The sequence below is a fragment of the Danio rerio genome, chromosome 6 (genome assembly GCF_052040795.2).
Source record: "Danio rerio strain M-AB ecotype USA chromosome 6, GRCz13ab, whole genome shotgun sequence".
Lineage (NCBI taxonomy): Eukaryota > Metazoa > Chordata > Actinopteri > Cypriniformes > Danionidae > Danio > Danio rerio.
This window is the reverse complement of record NC_141026.1, coordinates 10,828,889-10,851,875: the sequence shown is the minus strand read 5'-3', so window position 1 is coordinate 10,851,875 and position 22,987 is coordinate 10,828,889. Positions and strand designations below refer to the sequence as shown.

The 22,987-nt window shown below is 34.7% G+C and overlaps 2 long non-coding RNA genes across 2 annotated transcripts in view; both read left to right on the top strand.

Annotated features, from left to right (window-relative positions):
• LOC147843375 (uncharacterized) overlaps positions 1–22,987 on the top strand; it is a 704,457-nt gene that overhangs the window by 569,588 nt on the left and 111,882 nt on the right. The gene's annotated exons all lie outside the window — the stretch shown is intronic.
• LOC147836278 (uncharacterized) lies at positions 16,690–19,321 on the top strand. The gene is made up of 3 exons (XR_015944643.1): positions 16,690–18,392; positions 18,502–18,923; positions 18,961–19,321. It is a non-coding gene; the product is annotated as an uncharacterized LOC147836278 (long non-coding RNA).

Genomic DNA, 22,987 nt, shown 5'->3' with positions numbered 1-22,987 from the left:
TGGTCCAGGATCAACATCAGTGAATTTTTATATTGATGGTCCAGGATCAACATCAGTGAATTTTTATATTGATGGTCCAGGATCAACATCAGTAAATTTATATATTGATGGTCCAGGATCAACATCAGTGAATTTATAAATGGATGGTCCAGGATAAACATCAGTAAATTTATAAAATTATGGTCCAGGATCAACATCACTGAATTTATATATTGATGGTCCAGGATCAACATCAGTGATTTTATATATGATGGTCCAGGATCAACATCAGTAAAGTTATATATTGATTATCCAGGATCAACATCAGTGAATTTATATATTGATGGTCCAGGATCAACATCAGTGAATTTATATTTTGATGGTCCAGGATCAACATCAGTGAATTTATATATTGATGGTCCAGGATCAACATTAGTGAATGATGGTCCAGGATCAACATCAGTGAAGTTATATATTCATGGTCCAGGATCAACATCAGTGAATTTGTATATTGATGGTCCAGGATCAAGATTAGTGATTTTATATATTGATGGTCCAGGATCAACATCAGTTTATTTTTATATTGATGGTCCAGGATCAACATCAGTGAATTTATATATTGATGGTCCAGGATCAACATCAGTGAATTTATATTTTGATGGTCCAGGATCAACATCAGTGAATTTAAATACTGATGGTCGAGGATCAACATCAGTGAATTTATATATTGATGGTCCAGGATCAACATCAGTTTACTTTTATATTGATGGTCCAGGATCAACATCAGTGAATTTATATATTGATGGTCCAGGATCAACATCAGTGAATTTATATATATGATGGTCCAGGATCAACATCAGTGAATTTATATATATGATGGTCGAGGATCAACATCAGTGAATTTATATATTGATGGTCCAGGATCAACATCAGTTTACTTTTATATTGATGGTCCAGGATCAACATCAGTAAATTTATTTATTGATGGTCCAGGATCAACATCATTGAATTTATATTTTGATGGTCCAGGATCAACATCAGTGAATGATGGTCCAGGATCAACATCAGTAAATTTATATATTGTTGGTCCAGGATCAACATTAGTGAATGATGGTCCAGGATCAACATCAGTGAATTTAAATACTGATGGTCCAGGATCAACATCAGTGAATTTATATATTGATGGTCCAGGATCAACATCAGTGAATTTATATTTTGATGGTCCAGGATCAACATCAGTGAATTTATATATATGATGGTCCAGGATCAACATCAGTGAATTTATATATTGATGGTCCAGGATCAACATCAGTAAATTTATATATTGATGGTCCAGGATCAACATCAGTGAAGTTATATACTGATGGTCGAGGATCAACATCAGTGAAGTTATATATTGATGGTCCAGGATCAACATAAGTGATTTTTTTTATTGATGGTTCAAGATCAACATCAGTAAATTTATAAATTGATGGTCCAGGATCAACATCAGTGAATTTATATACTGATGATCCAGGATCAGTATCAGTAAATTTATATATTGATGGTCCAGGATCAACATCAGTGAATTTATATATTGATGGTCCAGGATCAACATCAGTGAAGTTATATACTGATGGTCCAGGATCAACATCAGTAAATTTATATATTGTTGGTCCAGGATCAACATTTGTGAATGATGGTCCAGGATCAACATCAGTAAATTTATATATTGATAGTCCAGGATCAACATCAGTGAATGATGGTCCAGGATCAACATCAGTGAATTTAAATACTGATGGTCCAGGATCAACATCAGTGAATTTATATACTGATGGTCCAGGATCAACATCAGTGAATTTAAATACTGATGGTCCAGGATCAACATCAGTGAATGATGGTCCAGGATCAACATCAGTGAATTTATATATTGATGGTCCAGGATCAACATCAGTGAATTTATAGATTGATGGTCCAGGATCAACATCAGTGAATGATGGTCCAGGATCAACATCAGTGAATTTATATTTTGATGGTCCAGGATCAACATCAGGAAATGATGGTCCAGGATCAACATCAGTGAATTTATATATTGATGGTCCAGGATCAACATCAGTGAATTTATAGATTGTTGGTCCAGGATCAACATTAGTAAATGATGGTCCAGGATCAACATTAATGAATTTTTAAATTGATGGTCCAGGATCAACATTAGTGAATTTATATATTGATGGTCCATGATCAACATTAGTGAATTTAAATACTGATGGTCCAGGATCAACATCAGTAAATTTAAATACTGATGGTCCAGGATCAACATCAGTGAATTTATATACTGATGGTCCAGGAACAACATCAGTTTATTTTTATATTGATGGTCCAGGATCAACATCAGTTTATTTTTATATTGATGGTCCAGGATCAACATCAGTAAATTTATGAATTGATGGTCCAGGATCAACATCAGTGAGTTTATATATTGATGGTCCAGGATCAACATCAGTGAATTTATATATTAATGGTCCAGGATCAACATCAGTGAATTTATATTTTGATGGTCCAGGATCAACATCAGGGAATGATGGTCCAGGATCAACATCAGTGAATTTGTATATTGATGGTCCAGGATCAACATCAGTAAATTTATGAATTGATGGTCCAGGATCAACATCAGTAAATTTATAAATTGATGGTCCAGGATCAACATCAGTGAAATTATATATCGATGGTCCAGGATCAACATCAGTGAATTTATATACTGATGGTTCAGTATCAACATCAGTGAATTTATATATTGATGGTCCAGGATCAACATCAGTGAAGTTATATATTGATGGTCCAGGATCAACATCAGTGAATTTATATATTGATGGTCCAGGATCAACATCAGTGAATTTATATATTGATGGTCCAGGATCAACATCTGTGAATTTATATACTGATGGTCGAGGATCAACATCAGTGAAGTTATATATTGATGGTCCAGGATCAACATCAGTAAATATATTTTTAGGGTCCAGGATCAACATCATGGAATGATAGTCCATGATCAACATCAGTAAATTTATATATTGATGGTCCAGGAACAACATCAGTGAATTTATATATTGATGGTCCAGGATCAACATCAGTGAATTTATATACTGATGGTCCAGGATCAACATCAGTGAATTTGTATATTGATGGTCCAGGATCAACATCAGTGAATTTATATATTGATGGTCCAGGATCAAGATTAGTGATTTTATATATTGATGGTCCAGGATCAACATCAGTGAATTTATATATTGATGGTCCAGGATCAACATCAGTGAATTTATATACTGATGGTCCAGGATCAACATCAGTGAATTTATATATTGATGGTCCAGGATCAACATCAGTGAATTTATAGATTGATGGTCCAGGATCAACATCAGTGAAGTTATATACTGATGGTCCAGGAACAACATCAGTGAATTTATATATTGATGGTCCAGGATCAACATAAGTGAATTTAAATACTGATGGTCCAGGATCAACATCAGTGAATTTAAATACTGATGGTCCAGGAACAACATCAGTGAATTTATATATTGATGGTCCAGGATCAACATCAGTGAATTTATATTTTGATGGTCCAGGATCAACATCAGGGAATGATGGTCCAGGATCAACATAAGTGAATTTAAATACTGATGGTCCAGGATCAACATCAGTGAATTTATATTTTGATGGTCCAGGATCAACATAAGTGAATTTAAATACTGATGGTCCAGGATCAACATCAGTGAATTTATATACTGATGGTCCAGGATCAACATCAGTTTATTTTTATATTGATGGTCCAGGATCAACATCAGTGAATTTATATTTTGATGGTCAAGGATCAACATCAGTGAATTTATATTTTGATGGTCCAGGATCAACATCAGGGAATGATGGTCCAGGAACAACATCAGTGAATTTATATATTGATGGTCCAGGATCAACATCAGTGAATTTATATACTGATGGTCCAGGGTCAACATCAGTGAATTTGTATATTGATGGTCCAGGATCAACATCAGTGAATTTATATATTGATGGTCCAGGATCAAGAATAGTGATTTTATATATTGATGGTCCAGGATCAACATCTGTTTATTTTTATAATGATGGTCCAGGATCAACATCAGTTTATTTTTATATTGATAGTCCAGGATCAACATCAGTGAATTTATATATCGATGGTCCAGGATCAACATCAGTGAATTTATATATCGATGGTCCAGGATCAACATCTGTGAATTTATATATTGATGGTCCAGGATCAACATCTGTGAATTTATATATTGATGGTCCAGGATCAACATCTGTGAATTTATATTTTGATGGTCCAGGATCAACATCAGGGAATGATGGTCCAGGATCAACATCAGTGAAGTTATATATTGATGGTCCAGGAACAACATCAGTGAATTTATATACTGATGGTCCAGGATCAACATCAGTGAATTTATATATTGATGGTCCAGGATCAACATCAGTTTATTTTTATATTGATGGTCCAGGATCAACATCAGTTTATTTTTATATTGATGGTCCAGGATCAACATCAGTAAATTTATGAATTGATGGTCCAGGATCAACATCAGTAAATTTATAAATTGATGGTCCAGGATCAACATCAGTGAATTTATATATCGATGGTCCAGGATCAACATCAGTGAATTTATATATTGATGGTCCAGGATCAACATCAGTGAATGATGGTCCAGGATCAACATCAGTGAATATATATTTTGATGGTCCAGGATCAACATCATGGAATGATGGTCCAGGATCAACATCAGTAAATTTATATATTGATGGTCCAGGAACAACATCAGTAAATTTATATATTAATGGTCCAGGATCAACATCAGTGAATTTAAATACTGATGGTCCAGGAACAACATCAGTGAATTTATATATTCATATAAATTTTAACACATCGGCTCAGACCTGCACCTCAACCTGTTCCAGTCTGAACATAATAAAACCACTCAATCATCTGCCTCTTCTCTGTCATAGTTCATTTTAAGGATTTCCAGGTTAATGAGAAGAACAGAACTAGCCTTGCTTGAGTTGGCATTCATTTATGGGACAGCAGCTTTTCCAAACTCATCAATTTAGCCCACTAAATCAACAGCCCACTAAAATATGTCATTATTTATCATGGTCCAGGATCAACATAAGTGAATTTATATATATGATGGTCCAGGATCAACATCAGTGAATTTATAAATTGATGGTCCAGGATCAACATCAGTGAATTTTTATATTGATGGTCCAGGATCAACATCAGTAAATTTATATATTGATGGTCCAGGATCAACATCAGTGAATTTATAAATGGATGGTCCAGGATAAACATCAGTAAATTTATAAAATTATGGTCCAGGATCAACATCACTGAATTTATATATTGATGGTCCAGGATCAACATCAGTGATTTTATATATGATGGTCCAGGATCAACATCAGTGAATTTATATTTTGATGGTCCAGGATCAACATCAGTGAATTTATATATTCATGGTCCAGGATCAACATCAGTGAATTTGTATATTGATGGTCCAGGATCAACATCAGTAAACTTATGAATTGATGGTCCAGGATCAACATCAGTAAATTTATAAATTGATGGTCCAGGATCAACATCAGTGAATTTATATATTGATGGTCCAGGATCAACATCAGTGTATTTATATTTTGATGGTCCAGGATCAACATCAGTGAATGATGGTCCAGGATCAACATCAGTGAATTTAAATACTGATGGTCGAGGATCAACATCAGTGAATTTATATATTGATGGTCCAGGATCAACATCAGTTTACTTTTATATTGATGGTCCAGGATCAACATCAGTGAATTTATATATTGATGGTCCAGGATCAACATCAGTGAATTTATATATATGATGGTCCAGGATCAACATCAGTGAATTTATATATATGATGGTCGAGGATCAACATCAGTGAATTTATATATTGATGGTCCAGGATCAACATCAGTTTACTTTTATATTGATGGTCCAGGATCAACATCAGTGAATTTATATATTGATGGTCCAGGATCAACATCAGTGAAGTTATATATTGATGGTCCAGGATCAACATCAGTGAATTTATATATTGATGGTCCAGGATCAACATCAGTTTACTTTCATATTGATGGTCCAGGATCAACATCAGTGAATTTATATATTGATGGTCCAGGATCAACATCATTGAATTTATATTTTGATGGTCCAGGATCAACATCAGTGAATGATGGTCCAGGATCAACATCAGTGAATTTATATTTTGATGGTCCAGGATCAACATCAGTGAATTTATATACTGGTGGTCCAGGATCAACATCAGTGAATTTATATATTGATGGTCCAAGACCAACATCAGTGAATTTATAAATTGATGGTCCAAGATCAACATCAGTGAATTTATATATTGATGGTCCAGGATCAACATCAGTGAATTTATATATTGATGGTCCAGGAACAACATCAGTGAATTTATATATTGATGGTCCAGGATCAACATCAGTGAATTTAAATACTGATGGTCCAGGATCAACATCAGTGAATTTATATATTGATGGTCCAGGAACAACATCAGTGAATTTATATTTTGATGGTCCAGGATCAACATCAGTGAATGATGGTCCAGGATCAACATCAGTAAATTTATATTTTGATGGTCCAGGATCAACATCAGGGAATGATGGTCCAGGATCAACATCAGTGAATTTATATACTGATGGTCCAGGATCAACATCAGTGATTTTATATATTGATGGTCCAGGATCAACATCAGTTTATTTTTATATTGATGGTCCAGGATCAACATCAGTAAATTTCTGAATTGATGGTCCAGGATCAACATCAGTAAATTTATATATTGATAGTCCAGGATCAACATCAGTGAATGATGGTCCAGGATCAACATCAGTTTACTTTTATATTGATGGTCCAGGATCAACATCAGTGAATTTATATATTGATGGTCCAGGATCAACATCAGTTTACTTTCATATTGATGGTCCAGGATCAACATCAGTGAATTTATATATTGATGGTCCAGGATCAACATCATTGAATTTATATTTTGATGGTCCAGGATCAACATCAGTGAATGATGGTCCAGGATCAACATCAGTGAATTTATATTTTGATGGTCCAGGATCAACATCAGTGAATTTATATACTGGTGGTCCAGGATCAACATCAGTGAATTTATATATTGATGGTCCAAGACCAACATCAGTGAATTTATAAATTGATGGTCCAAGATCAACATCAGTGAATTTATATATTGATGGTCCAGGATCAACATCAGTGAATTTATATATTGATGGTCCAGGAACAACATCAGTGAATTTATATATTGATGGTCCAGGATCAACATCAGTGAATTTAAATACTGATGGTCCAGGATCAACATCAGTGAATTTATATATTGATGGTCCAGGAACAACATCAGTGAATTTATATTTTGATGGTCCAGGATCAACATCAGTGAATGATGGTCCAGGATCAACATCAGTAAATTTATATTTTGATGGTCCAGGATCAACATCAGGGAATGATGGTCCAGGATCAACATCAGTGAATTTATATACTGATGGTCCAGGATCAACATCAGTGATTTTATATATTGATGGTCCAGGATCAACATCAGTTTATTTTTATATTGATGGTCCAGGATCAACATCAGTAAATTTCTGAATTGATGGTCCAGGATTAACATCAGTAAATTTATATATTGATAGTCCAGGATCAACATCAGTGAATGATGGTCCAGGATCAACATCAGTGAATTTATACATGGATGGTCCAGGATCAACATCAGTGAATTTATATATTGATGGTCCAGGATCAACATCAGTGAATTTATATATTGATGGTCCAGGATCAACATCAGTGAATTTATATGTTGATGGTCGAGGATCAACATCAGTGAAGTTATATATTGATGGTTCAGGATCAACATCAGTGAATGATGGTCCAGGATCAACATCAGTGAAGTTATATATTGATGGTCCAGGATCAACATCAGTGAAGTTATATATTGATGGTCCAAGATCAACATCAGTAAATTTATTTATTGATGGTCCAGGATCAACATCAGTGAATTTATATATTGATGGTCCAGCATCAACATCATTGAATTTATATTTTGATGGTCCAGGATCAACATCAGTGAATGATGGTCCAGGATCAACATCAGTAAATTTATATATTGTTGGTCCAGGATCAACATTAGTGAATGATGGTCCAGGATCAACATCAGTGAATTTAAATACTGATGGTCCAGGATCAACATCAGTGATTTTATATATTGATGGTCCAGGATCAACATCAGTGAATTTATATTTTGATGGTCCAGGATCAACATCAGTGATTTTATATATTGATGGTCCAGGATCAACATCAGTGAATTTATATTTTGATGGTCCAGGATCAACATCAGTGAATTTATATATATGATGGTCCAGGATCAACATCAGTAAATTTATATATTGATAGTCCAGGATCAACATCAGTGAATGATGGTCCAGGATCAACATCAGTGAATTTATATATTGATGGTCCAGGATCAACATCAGTGAAGTTATATACTGATGGTCGAGGATCAACATCAGTGAAGTTATATATTGATGGTCCAGGATCAACATAAGTGATTTTTTTTATTGATGGTTCAAGATCAACATCAGTAAATTTATAAATTGATGGTCCAGGATCAACATCAGTGAATTTATATACTGATGATCCAGGATCAGTATCAGTAAATTTATATATTGATGGTCCAGGATCAACATCAGTGAGTTTATATATTGATGGTCCAGGATCAACATCAGTGAAGTTATATACTGATGGTCCAGGATCAACATCAGTAAATTTATATATTGTTGGTCCAGGATCAACATCAGTGAATGATGGTCCAGGATCAACATCAGTGAATTTAAATACTGATGGTCCAGGATCAACATCAGTGAATTTATATACTGATGGTCCAGGATCAACATCAGTGAATTTAAATACTGATGGTCCAGGATCAACATCAGTGAATGATGGTCCAGGATCAACATCAGTGAATTTATATATTGATGGTCCAGGATCAACATCAGTGAATTTATAGATTGATGGTCCAGGATCAACATCAGTGAATGATGGTCCAGGATCAACATCAGTGAATTTATATTTTGATGGTCCAGGATCAACATCAGGAAATGATGGTCCAGGATCAACATCAGTGAATTTATATATTGATGGTCCAGGATCAACATCAGTGAATTTATAGATTGTTGGTCCAGGATCAACATTAGTAAATGATGGTCCAGGATCAACATTAGTGAATTTAAATACTCATGGTCCAGGATCAACATCAGTGAATTTAAATACTGATGGTCCAGGATCAACATCAGTGAATTTATATACTGATGGTCCAGGATCAACATCAGTGAATTTATATATTGATGGTCCAGGAACAACATCAGTTTATTTTTATATTGATGGTCCAGGATCAACATCAGTTTATTTTTATATTGATGGTCCAGGATCAACATCAGTAAATTTATGAATTGATGGTCCAGGATCAACATCAGTGAATTTATATATTAATGGTCCAGGATCAACATCAGTGAATGATGGTCCAGGATCAACATCAGTGAATTTATATTTTGATGGTCCAGGATCAACATCAGGGAATGATGGTCCAGGATCAACATCAGTGAATTTGTATATTGATGGTCCAGGATCAACATCAGTAAATTTATGAATTGATGGTCCAGGATCAACATCAGTAAATTTATAAATTGATGGTCCAGGATCAACATCAGTGAAATTATATATCGATGGTCCAGGATCAACATCAGTGAATTTATATACTGATGGTTCAGTATCAACATCAGTGAATTTATATATTGATGGTCCAGGATCAACATCAGTGAAGTTATATATTGATGGTCCAGGATCAACATCAGTGAATTTATATATTGATGGTCCAGGATCAACATCAGTGAATTTATATATTGATGGTCCAGGATCAACATCAGTGAATTTATATATTGATGGTCCAGGATCAACATCTGTGAATTTATATACTGATGGTCGAGGATCAACATCAGTGAAGTTATATATTGATGGTCCAGGATCAACATCAGTAAATATATTTTTAGGGTCCAGGATCAACATCATGGAATGATAGTCCATGATCAACATCAGTAAATTTATATATTGATGGTCCAGGAACAACATCAGTGAATTTATATATTGATGGTCCAGGATCAACATCTGTGAATTTATATACTGATGGTCGAGGATCAACATCAGTGAAGTTATATATTGATGGTCCAGGATCAACATCAGTAAATATATTTTTAGGGTCCAGGATCAACATCATGGAATGATAGTCCATGATCAACATCAGTAAATTTATATATTGATGGTCCAGGAACAACATCAGTGAATTTGTATATTGATGGTCCAGGATCAACATCAGTGAATTTATATATTGATGGTCCAGGATCAAGATTAGTGATTTTATATATTGATGGTCCAGGATCAACATCAGTGAATTTATATACTGATGGTCCAGGATCAACATCAGTGAATTTATATACTGATGGTCCAGGATCAACATCAGTGAATTTATATATTGATGGTCCAGGATCAACATCAGTGAATTTATAGATTGATGGTCCAGGATCAACATCAGTGAAGTTATATACTGATGGTCCAGGAACAACATCAGTGAATTTATATATTGATGGTCCAGGATCAACATCAGTGAATTTAAATACTGATGGTCCAGGAACAACATCAGTGAATTTATATATTGATGGTCCAGGATCAACATCAGTGAATTTATATTTTGATGGTCCAGGATCAACATCAGGGAATGATGGTCCAGGATCAACATAAGTGAATTTAAATACTGATGGTCCAGGATCAACATCAGTGAATTTATATACTGATGGTCCAGGATCAACATCAGTTTATTTTTATATTGATGGTCCAGGATCAACATCTATGAATTTATATACTGATGGTCGAGGATCAACATCAGTGAATTTATATTTTGATGGTCGAGGATCAACATCAGTGAATTTATATTTTGATGGTCCAGGATCAACATCAGTAAATTTATATATTGATGGTCCAGGATCAACATCAGTGAATTTATATATTGATGGTCCAGGATCAAGAATAGTGATTTTATATATTGATGGTCCAGGATCAACATCTGTTTATTTTTATAATGATGGTCCAGGATCAACATCAGTTTATTTTTATATTGATAGTCCAGGATCAACATCAGTGAATTTATATATCGATGGTCCAGGATCAACATCAGTGAATTTATATATCGATGGTCCAGGATCAACATCAGTGAATTTATATATTGATAGTCCAGGATCAACATCAGTAAATGATGGTCCAGGATCAACATCAGTGAATTTATATATTGATGGTCCAGGATCAACATCTGTGAATTTATATATTGATGGTCCAGGATCAACATCTGTGAATTTATATTTTGATGGTCCAGGATCAACATCAGGGAATGATGGTCCAGGATCAACATCAGTGAAGTTATATATTGATGGTCCAGGAACAACATCAGTGAATTTATATACTGATGGTCCAGGATCAACATCAGTGAATTTATATATTGATGGTCCAGGATCAACATCAGTTTATTTTTATATTGATGGTCCAGGATCAACATCAGTTTATTTTTATATTGATGGTCCAGGATCAACATCAGTAAATTTATGAATTAATGGTCCAGGATCAACATCAGTGAATTTATATATCGATGGTCCAGGATCAACATCAGTGAATTTATATACTGATGGTTCAGGATCAACATCAGTAAATTTATATATTGATAGTCCAGGATCAACATCAGTGAATTTATATATTGATGGTCCAGGATCAACATCAGTGAATTTATATATTGATGGTCCAGGATCAACATCAGTGAATTTATATATTGGTGGTCCAGGATCAACATCAGTGAATGATGGTCCAGGATCAACATCAGTGAATATATATTTTGATGGTCCAGGATCAACATCATGGAATGATGGTCCAGGATCAACATCAGTAAATTTATATATTGATGGTCCAGGAACAACATCAGTAAATTTATATATTAATGGTCCAGGATCAACATCAGTGAATTTAAATACTGATGGTCCAGGAACAACATCAGTGAATTTATATATTGATGGTCCAGGATCAAGATTAGTGATTTTATATATTGATGGTCCAGGATCAACATCAGTGAATTTATATACTGATGGTCCAGGATCAACATCAGTGACTTTGTATATTGATGGTCCAGGATCAACATCAGTGAATTTATAGATTGATGGTCCAGGATCAACATCAGTGAATGATGGTCCAGGATAAACATCAGTGAAGTTATATACTGATGGTCCAGGAACAACATCAGTGAATTTATATATTGATGGTCCAGGATCAACATAAGTGTATTTAAATACTGATGGTCCAGGATCAACATCAGTGAATTTAAATACTGTGGTCCAGGAACAACATCAGTGAATTTATATATTGATGGTCCAGGATCAACATCAGTGAATTTATATATTGATAGTCCAGGATCAACATCAGTAAATGATGGTCCAGGATCAACATCAGTGAATTTATATATTGATGGTCCAGGATCAACATCAGTTTATTTTTATATTGATGGTCCAGGATCAACATCAGTAAATTTATGAATTGATGGTCCAGGATCAACATCAGTAAATTTATATATTGATAGTCCAGGATCAACATCAGTGAATTTAAATACTGATGGTCCAGTAACAACATCAGTGAATTTATATATTGATGGTCCAGGATCAACATCAGTGAATTTATATACTGATGGTCCAGGATCAACATCAGTGAATTTATATACTGATGGTCCAGGGTCAAAATCAGTGAATTTATATATTGATGGTCTAGGATCAAGATTAGTGATTTTATATACTGATGGTCCAGGATCAACATCAGTGAATTTATATTTTGATGGTCCAGGATCAACATCATTGAATTTATATACTGATGGTCCAGGATCAACATCAGTGAATTTATATACTGATGGTCCAGGATCAACATCAGTGAAGTTATATACTGATGGTCCAGGAACAACATCAGTGAATTTATATATTGATGGTCCAGGATCAACATCAGTGAATTTATATACTGATGGTCCAGGATCAACATCAGTAAATTTATATATTGATAGTCCAGGATCAACATCAGTGAATTTAAATATTGATGGTCCAGGATCAACATCATGGAATGATGGTCCAGGATCAACATCAGTAAATTTATATATTGATGGTCCAGGAACAACATCAGTAAATTTATATATTGATGGTCCAGGAACAACATCAGTGAATTTATATATTAATGGTCCAGGATCAACATCAGTGAATTTATATATTGATGGTCCAGGATCAACATAAGTGTATTTAAATACTGATGGTCCAGGATCAACATCAGTGAATTTAAGTACTGATGGTCCAGGAACAACATCAGTGAATTTATATATTGATGGTCCAGGATCAACATCAGTTTATTTTTATATTGATGGTCCAGGATCAACATCAGTAAATTTATGAATTGATCGTCCAGGATCAACATCAGTAAATTTATATATTGATAGTCCAGGATCAACATCAGTGAATTTATATATTGATGGTCCAGGATCAACATAAGTGAATTTATATACTGATGGTCCAGGAACAACATCAGTGAATTTATATATTGATGGTCCAGGATCAACATCAGTGAATTTATATACTGATGGTCCAGGATCAACATCAGTGACTTTATATACTGATGGTCCAGGATCAACATCAGTGAATTTGTATATTGATGGTCCAGGATCAACATCAGTGAATTTATAGATTGATGGTCCAGGATCAACATCAGTGAATGATGGTCCAGGATCAACATCAGTGAATTTATATTTTGATGGTCCAGGATCAACATCAGGGAATGATGGTCCAGGATCAACATCAGTGAAGTTATATACTGATGGTCCAGGAACAACATCAGTGAATTTATATATTGATGGTCCAGGATCAACATAAGTGAGTTTAAATACTGATGGTCCAGGATCAACATCAGTGAATTTAAATACTGATGGTCCAGGAACAACATCAGTGAATTTATATATTGATGGTCCAGGATCAACATCAGTGAATTTAAATACTGATGGTCCAGGAGCAACATCGGTTTATTTTTATATTGATGGTCCAGGATCAACATCAGTAAATTTATGAATTGATGGTCCAGGATCAACATCAGTGAATTTATATACTGATGGTCCAGGATCAACATCAGTGACTTTGTATATTGATGGTCCAGGATCAACATCAGTGAATTTATAGATTGATGGTCCAGGATAAACATCAGTGAAGTTATATACTGATGGTCCAGGAACAACATCAGTGAATTTATATATTGATGGTCCAGGATCAACATAAGTGTATTTAAATACTGATGGTCCAGGATCAACATCAGTGAATTTATATACTGATGGTCCAGGATCAACATCAGTGAATTTATATATTGATAGTCCAGGATCAACATCAGTGAATTTATATATTGATGGTCCAGGATCAACATAAGTGAATTTATATACTGATGGTCCAGGATCAACATCAGTGAATTTATATATTGATGGTCCAGGATCAACATCAGTGAATTTATATACTGATCGTCCAGGATCAACATCAGTGAATTTATATACTGATGGTCCAGGATCAACATCAGTGAATTTGTATATTGATGGTCCAGGATCAACATCAGTGAATTTATAGATTGATGGTCCAGGATCAACATCAGTGAATGATGGTCCAGGATCAACATCAGTGAATTTATATTTTGATGGTCCAGGATCAACATCAGGGAATGATGGTCCAGGATCAACATCAGTGAAGTTATATACTGATGGTCCAGGAACAACATCAGTGAATTTATATATTGATGGTCCAGGATCAACATAAGTGAGTTTAAATACTGATGGTCCAGGATCAACATCGGTTTATTTTTATATTGATGGTCCAGGATCAACATCAGTAAATTTATATATTGATGGTCCAGGAACAACATCAGTAAATTTATATATTGATAGTCCAGGATCAACATCAGTGAATTTAAATACTGATGGTCCAGGAACAACATCAGTGAATTTATATATTAATGGTCCAGGATCAACATCAGTGAATTTATATATTGATGGTCCAGGATCAACATAAGTGTTTTTAAATACTGATGGTCCAGGATCAACATCAGTGAATTTAAGTACTGATGGTCCAGGAACAACATCAGTGAATTTATATATTGATGGTCCAGGATCAACATCAGTTTATTTTTATATTGATGGTCCAGGATCAACATCAGTAAATTTATGAATTGATGGTCCAGGATCAACATCAGTGAATTTATATATTGATAGTCCAGGATCAACATCAGTGAATTTATATATTGATGGTCCAGGATCAACATAAGTGAATTTATATACTGATGGTCCAGGATCAACATCAGTGAATTTATATACTGATGGTCCAGGATCAACATCAGTGACTTTATATACTGATGGTCCAGGATCAACATCAGTGAATTTGTATATTGATGGTCCAGGATCAACATCAGTGAATTTATAGATTGATGGTCCAGGATCAACATCAGTGAATGATGGTCCAGGATCAACATCAGTGAATTTATATTTTGATGGTCCAGGATCAACATCAGGGAATGATGGTCCAGGATCAACATCAGTGAAGTTATATACTGATGGTCCAGGAACAACATCAGTGAATTTATATATTGATGGTCCAGGATCAACATAAGTGAGTTTAAATACTGATGGTCCAGGATCAACATCAGTGAATTTAAATACTGATGGTCCAGGAACAACATCAGTGAATTTATATATTGATGGTCCAGGATCAACATCAGTGAATTTAAATACTGATGGTCCAGGATCAACATCGGTTTATTTTTATATTGATGGTCCAGGATCAACATCAGTAAATTTATGAATTGATGGTCCAGGATCAACATCAGTGAATTTATATACTGATGGTCCAGGATCAACATCAGTGACTTTGTATATTGATGGTCCAGGATCAACATCAGTGAATTTATAGATTGATGGTCCAGGATAAACATCAGTGAAGTTATATACTGATGGTCCAGGAACAACATCAGTGAATTTATATATTGATGGTCCAGGATCAACATAAGTGTATTTAAATACTGATGGTCCAGGATCAACATCAGTGAATTTATATACTGATGGTCCAGGATCAACATCAGTGAATTTATATATTGATAGTCCAGGATCAACATCAGTGAATTTATATATTGATGGTCCAGGATCAACATAAGTGAATTTATATACTGATGGTCCAGGATCAACATCAGTGAATTTAAATACTGATGGTCCAGGAACAACATCAGTGAATTTATATATTGATGGTCCAGGATCAACATCAGTGAATTTATATACTGATGGTCCAGGATCAACATCAGTGAATTTATATACTGATGGTCCAGGATCAACATCAGTGAATTTGTATATTGATGGTCCAGGATCAACATCAGTGAATTTATAGATTGATGGTCCAGGATCAACATCAGTGAATGATGGTCCAGGATCAACATCAGTGAATTTATATTTTGATGGTCCAGGATCAACATCAGGGAATGATGGTCCAGGATCAACATCAGTGAAGTTATATACTGATGGTCCAGGAACAACATCAGTGAATTTATATATTGATGGTCCAGGATCAACATAAGTGAGTTTAAATACTGATGGTCCAGGATCAACATCGGTTTATTTTTATATTGATGGTCCAGGATCAACATCAGTAAATTTATGAATTGATGGTCCAGGATCAACATCAGTGAATTTATATATTGATGGTCCAGGATCAACATCTGTGAATTTATATACTGATGGTCGAGGATCAACATCAGTGAATGATGGTCCAGGATCAACATCAGTGAATTTATATTTTGATGGTCCAGGATCAACATCAGGGAATGATATCCAGGATCAACATCAGTGAAGTTATATATTGATGGTCCAGGAACAACATCAGTGAATCTATATATTGATGGTCCAGGATCAACATAAGTGAATTTAAATACTGATGGTCCAGGATCAACATCAGTGAATTTATATATCGATGGTCCAGGATCAACATCAGTGAATTTATATATTGATCGTCCAGGATCAACATCTGTGAATTTATATACTGATGGTCCAGGAACAACATCAGTGAATTTATATATTGATGGTCCAGGATCAACATCAGTGAATTTATATACTGATGGTCCAGGATCAACATCAGTGAATTTGTATATTTATGGTCCAGGAACAACATCAGTAAATTTATATATTGATGGTCCAGGATCAACATCAGTAAATTTATATATTGATGGTCCAGGAACAACATCAGTGAATTTATATATTGATGGTCCAGGATCACCATCAGTGAATTTATATACTGATGGTCCAGGATCAACATCAGTGAATTTGTATATTGATGGTCCAGGATCAACATCAGTGAATTTATATATTGATGGTCCAGGATCAAGATTTTTGATTTTAAATATTGATGGTCCAGGATCAACATCAGTGAATTTATATACTGATGGTCCAGGATCAACATCAGTGAATTTGTATATTGATGGTCCAGGATCAACATCAGTGAATTTATAGATTGATGGTCCAGGATCAACATCAGTGAATTTGTATATTGATGGTCCAGGATCAACATCAGTGAATTTATAGATTGATGGTCCAGGATCAACATCAGTGAATGATGGTCCAGGATCAACATCAGTGAAGTTATATACTGATGGTCCAGGAACAACATCAGTGAATTTATATATTGATGGTCCAGGATCAACATCAGTGAATTTAAATACTGATGGTCCAGGATCAACATCAGTTTATTTTTATATTGATGGTCCAGGATCAACATCAGTGAAGTTATATACTGATGGTCCAGGAACAACATCAGTGAATTTATATATTGATGGTCCAGGATCAACATCAGTTTATTTTTATATTGATGGTCCAGGATCAACATCAGTAAATTTATGAATTGATGGTCCAGGATCAACATCAGTGAATTTATATACTGATGGTCCAGGATCAACATCAGTGAATTTATATTTTGATGGTCCAGGATCAACATAAGTGAATTTAAATACTGATGGTCCAGGATCAACATCAGTGAATTTAAATACTGATGGTCCAGGAACAACATCAGTGAATTTATATATTGATGGTCCAGGATCAACATCAGTGAATTTATATACTGATGGTCCAGGATCAACATCAGTGAATTTGTATATTGATGGTCCAGGATCAACATCAGTGAATTTATATATTGATGGTCCAGGATCAAGATTAGTGATTTTATATATTGATGGTCCAGGATCAACATCAGTGAATTTATATACTGATGGTCCAGGATCAACATCAGTGAATTTATATACTGATGGTCCAGGATCAACATCAGTGAATTTGTACATTGATGGTCCAGGATCAACATCAGTGAATTTGTATATTGATAGTCCAGGATCAACATCAGTGAATTTATAGATTGATGGTCCAGGATCAACATCAGGGAATGATGGTCCAGGATCAACATCAGTGAAGTTATATACTGATGGTCCAGGAACAACATCAGTGAATTTATATATTGATGGTCCAGGATCAACATAAGTGAATTTAAATACTGATGGTCCAGGATCAACATCAGTGAATTTAAATACTGATGGTCCAGGAACAACATCAGTGAATTTATATATTGATGGTCCAGGATCAACATCAGTGAATTTAAATACTGATGGTCCAGCAACAACATCAGTGAATTTATATATTGATGGTCCAGGATCAACATCAGTGAATTTAAATACTGATGGTCCAGGATCAACATCAGTGAATTTATATTTTTATGGTCCAGGATCAACATCAGGGAATGATGGTCCAGGATCAACATAAGTGAATTTAAATACTGATGGTCCAGGATCAACATCAGTGAATTTAAATACTGATGGTCCACGAACAACATCAGTGAATTTATATTTTGATGGTCCAGGATCAACATCAGGGAATGATGGTCCAGGATCAACATAAGTGTATTTAAATACTGATGGTCCAGGATCAACATCAGTGAATTTATATACTGATGGTCCAGGATCAACATCAGTGAATTTATATATTGATAGTCCAGGATCATCATCAGTGAATTTATATATTGATGGTCCAGGATCAACATCAGTGAATTTGTATATTTATGGTCCAGGAACAACATCAGTAAATTTATATATTGATGGTCCAGGATCAAGATTAGTGATTTTATATATTGATGGTCCAGGATCAACATCAGTGAATGATGGTCCAGGATCAACATCAGTGAATTTATATTTTGATGGTCCAGGATCAACATCAGGGAATGATGGTCCAGGATCAACATCAGTGAAGTTATATACTGATGGTCCAGGAACAACATCAGTGAATTTATATATTGATGGTCCAGGATCAACATAAGTGAGTTTAAATACTGATGGTCCAGGATCAACATCAGTGAATTTAAATACTGATGGTCCAGGAACAACATCAGTGAATTTATATATTGATGGTCCAGGATCAACATCAGTGAATTTAAATACTGATGGTCCAGGATCAACATCGGTTTATTTTTATATTGATGGTCCAGGATCAACATCAGTAAATTTATGAATTGATGGTCCAGGATCAACATCAGTGAATTTATATATTGATGGTCCAGGATCAACATCTGTGAATTTATATACTGATGGTCGAGGATCAACATCAGTGAATGATGGTCCAGGATCAACATCAGTGAATTTATATTTTGATGGTCCAGGATCAACATCAGGGAATGATATCCAGGATCAACATAAGTGAATTTAAATACTGATGGTCCAGGATCAACATCAGTGAATTTATATATCGATGGTCCAGGATCAACATCAGTGAATTTATATATTGATCGTCCAGGATCAACATCTGTGAATTTATATACTGATGGTCCAGGAACAACATCAGTGAATTTATATATTGATGGTCCAGGATCAACATCAGTGAATTTATATACTGATGGTCCAGGATCAACATCAGTGAATTTGTATATTTATGGTCCAGGAACAACATCAGTAAATTTATATATTGATGGTCCAGGATCAACATCAGTAAATTTATATATTGATGGTCCAGGAACAACATCAGTAAATTTATATATTGATGGTCCAGGATCAACATCAGTGAATTTAAATACTGATGGTCCAGGAACAACATCAGTGAATTTATATATTGATGGTCCAGGATCACCATCAGTGAATTTATATACTGATGGTCCAGGATCAACATCAGTGAATTTGTATATTGATGGTCCAGGATCAACATCAGTGAATTTATATATTGATGGTCCAGGATCAAGATTTTTGATTTTAAATATTGATGGTCCAGGATCAACATCAGTGAATTTATATACTGATGGTCCAGGATCAACATCAGTGAATTTGTATATTGATGGTCCAGGATCAACATCAGTGAATTTATAGATTGATGGTCCAGGATCAACATCAGTGAATTTATAGATTGATGGTCCAGGATCAACATCAGTGAATGATGGTCCAGGATCAATATCAGTGAAGTTATATACTGATGGTCCAGGAACAACATCAGTGAATTTATATATTGATGGTCCAGGATCAACATCAGTGAATTTAAATACTGATGGTCCAGGATCAACATCAGTTTATTTTTATATTGATGGTCCAGTATCAACATCAGTGAAGTTATATACTGATGGTCCAGGAACAACATCAGTGAATTTATATATTGATGGTCCAGGATCAACATCAGTTTATTTTTATATTGATGGTCCAGGATCAACATCAGTAAATTTATGAATTGATGGTCCAGGATCAACATCAGTGAATTTATATACTGATGGTCCAGGATCAACATCAGTGAATTTATATTTTGATGGTCCAGGATCAACATAAGTGAATTTAAATACTGATGGTCCAGGATCAACATCAGTGAATTTAAATACTGATGGTCCAGGAACAACATCAGTGAATTTATATATTGATGGTCCAGGATCAACATCAGTGAATTTATATACTGATGGTCCAGGATCAACATCAGTGAATTTGTATATTGATGGTCCAGGATCAACATCAGTGAATTTATATATTGATGGTCCAGGATCAAGATTAGTGATTTTATATATTGATGGTCCAGGATCAACATCAGTGAATTTATATACTGATGGTCCAGGATCAACATCAGTGAATTTATATACTGATGGTCCAGGATCAACATCAGTGAATTTGTACATTGATGGTCCAGGATCAACATCAGTGAATTTGTATATTGATAGTCCAGGATCAACATCAGTGAATTTATATATTGATGGTCCAGGATCAACATAAGTGAATTTAAATACTGATGGTCCAGGATCAACATCAGTGAATTTAAATACTGATGGTCCAGGAACAACATCAGTGAATTTATATATTGATGGTCCAGGATCAACATCAGTGAATTTAAATACTGATGGTCCAGGAACAACATCAGTGAATTTATATATTGATGGTCCAGGATCAACATCAGTGAATTTATATTTTTATGGTCCAGGATCAACATCAGGGAATGATGGTCCAGGATCAACATAAGTGAATTTAAATACTGATGGTCCAGGATCAACATCAGTGAATTTAAATACTGATGGTCCACGAACAACATCAGTGAATTTATATTTTGATGGTCCAGGATCAACATCAGGGAATGATGGTCCAGGATCAACATAAGTGAATTTAAATACTGATGGTCCAGGATCAACATCAGTGAATTTATATACTGATGGTCCAGGATCAACATCAGTGAATTTATATATTGATGGTCCAGGAACGACATCAGTGAATTTATATATTGATGGTCCAGGATCAACATCTATGAATTTATATACTGATGGTCGAGGATCAACATCAGTGAATTTATATTTTGATGGTCCAGGATCAACATCAGGGAATGATGGTCCAGGATCAACATCAGTAAATTTATATATTGATGGTCCAGGAACAACATCAGTGAATTTATATATTGATGGTCCAGGATCAACATAAGTGAATTTAAATACTGATGGTCCAGGATCAACATCAGTGAATTTATATACTGATGGTCCAGGATCAACATCAGTGAATTTGTATATTGATGGTCCAGGATCAACATCAGTGAATTTATATATTGATGGTCCAGGATCAAGAATAGTGATTTTATATATTGATGGTCCAGGATCAACATCTGTTTATTTTTATATTGATGGTCCAGGATCAACATCAGTTTATTTTTATATTGATAGTCCAGGATCAACATCAGTGAATTTATATATCGATGGTCCAGGATCAACATCAGTGAATTTATATATTGATGGTCCAGGATCAACATCTGTGAATTTATATATTGATGGTCCAGGATCAACATCTGTGAATTTATATTTTGATGGTCCAGGATCAACATCTGGGAATGATGGTCCAGGATCAACATCAGTGAAGTTATATACTGATGGTCCAGGATCAACATCAGTGAATTTATATATTGATGGTCCAGGATCAACATCTGTGAATTTATATTTTGATGGTCCAGGATCAACATCAGGGAATGATGGTCCAGGATCAACATCAGTGAAGTTATATACTGATGGTCCAGGATCAACATCAGTAAATTTATATATTGATGGTCCAGGATCAACATCAGTGAAGTTATATACTGATGGTCCAGGAACAACATCAGTGAATTTATATACTAATGGTCCAGGATCAACATCAGTGAATTTATATATTGATGGTCCAGGATCAAAATCAGTTTATTTTTATATTGATGGTCCAGGATCAACATCAGTAAATTTATGAATTGATGGTCCAGGATCAACA